The 1360-nt window shown below is 52.6% G+C and overlaps 1 pseudogene; it reads right to left on the bottom strand.

The window, feature by feature from the left end:
* Positions 1 to 734: 734 nt before the first annotated feature.
* On the bottom strand, positions 735 to 1302 carry LOC109376089 (lipopolysaccharide-induced tumor necrosis factor-alpha factor homolog pseudogene; annotated as a pseudogene).
* Positions 1303 to 1360: the final 58 nt, after the last annotated feature.

The raw sequence follows: 1360 nt of genomic DNA, 5'->3' as shown, positions 1-1360 counted from the left end.
ACAAGAAGAAAGCTTCTCGTGGAAAGTGACTGAGGATCTGGTACAAATAACTGAGGGAAGTCAGATCCATGATAAGATCTGGCTCTCTATTTCTAGCATGCATTCATGACCTCATGGATATGTGTCTGGTGGCGTGAGTAGCCCCTCTAGGTACTTAGAAACAAATTAAGAAATTAAAGTGAATTTGTGTGCTAATGAAAAGCCTGCAGTTACAGAACCTGAGAGCCAAGGCCTTGGTCTGTAAGGCAAGATTTTTGTCATCAGAAGTAGAAACAGATGGATACCATGGTGGGAGGCATTGAAAGCTGGTTCACCATATTCAGGCCAGAAGTGTCTCAAAAATAAGGCAACCTGTGGCCTCTCAGCTGAGCCAGCACCAGAAAGGCCCACTGAGGCAAGGAAAGCAGCTGGCAAGGCAAATACCAGAAGATATTCAGATGGGTCAACAATCAGGTGGGATGAATTTGGGTCACAGGTAGGTGGGAAACCCTTGACCCAGCACTCAAGGTCAATGTCTTTGCATGTCCTGTGCACGACTCCAGGCAGCAATCAATCCCTGGGGTTTGAAAGTGTGTTACTTTTGCGATAACCCCCCAAACCCGCAAAGAAGACACGAAGGAGGAGCCCCTGGAGAGATGAGCCCAGCAAGGTAGAACCTCTACCAGGGGTGAGGCTGGGTGAGAGTCGGAAAGGACTTGCTGCCATACATGGCTCCCTCCAGGTCTGGCCAAGTCCTACAAACACTTGTAGGTGCCCAGGAGAGCTTTGCTGTTGGGATAGTAACGGTCCATGTCCTGCAGAAGGTCCACGCAGAAAGGGATGAAGCAGCAGCCCGCTATGCACCCGAGCAGGCACAGGCACACACAGGAGAGCCATGTGAGAGCGTCAGCGTTGTTGGACAGCTGAGTCACGATCATCTTGTTGCAGGAAGGACAGAACATCTGGACTGCGCGGTCAAAGAAGGAGACTGGCTGCTGCACGTAGACCGTCTGCACGGCAATTGCGTTGGCGTTGGGGACCAGCATTGGCTGAGTATACTACGCAGGAGGGTTCATGCCCTTCCCATCCGGGCCCATCACGAGCCCCATGGCTGGCCCTGGCACTGGTGCAGGAGGCGAGGGGAGGTAACTGTTAACGGCCACCGTCTCTTCATAGGATGGGGGCGCAGTGGGCACTGATGAGGGCCGAGCGGCCGCCAGGTAGACTCTTGGAGCAGACATTTTACCAGAATGTTCAAACAGCCCTTCAAATTAGCAGACACCTGGACATCACCCAAGAGGCCATACGTAGGAGAGCAGATGGATCACCCGTGGTATACTGACCTGCTATGTGCCTCAGTTTCCCCCTCTGTAAGCCGGGG

Source organism: Hipposideros armiger, unplaced genomic scaffold (genome assembly GCF_001890085.2).
Source record: "Hipposideros armiger isolate ML-2016 unplaced genomic scaffold, ASM189008v1 scaffold_1049, whole genome shotgun sequence".
NCBI lineage: Eukaryota > Metazoa > Chordata > Mammalia > Chiroptera > Hipposideridae > Hipposideros > Hipposideros armiger.
This window is presented reverse-complemented; position numbering and strand designations above follow the sequence as displayed.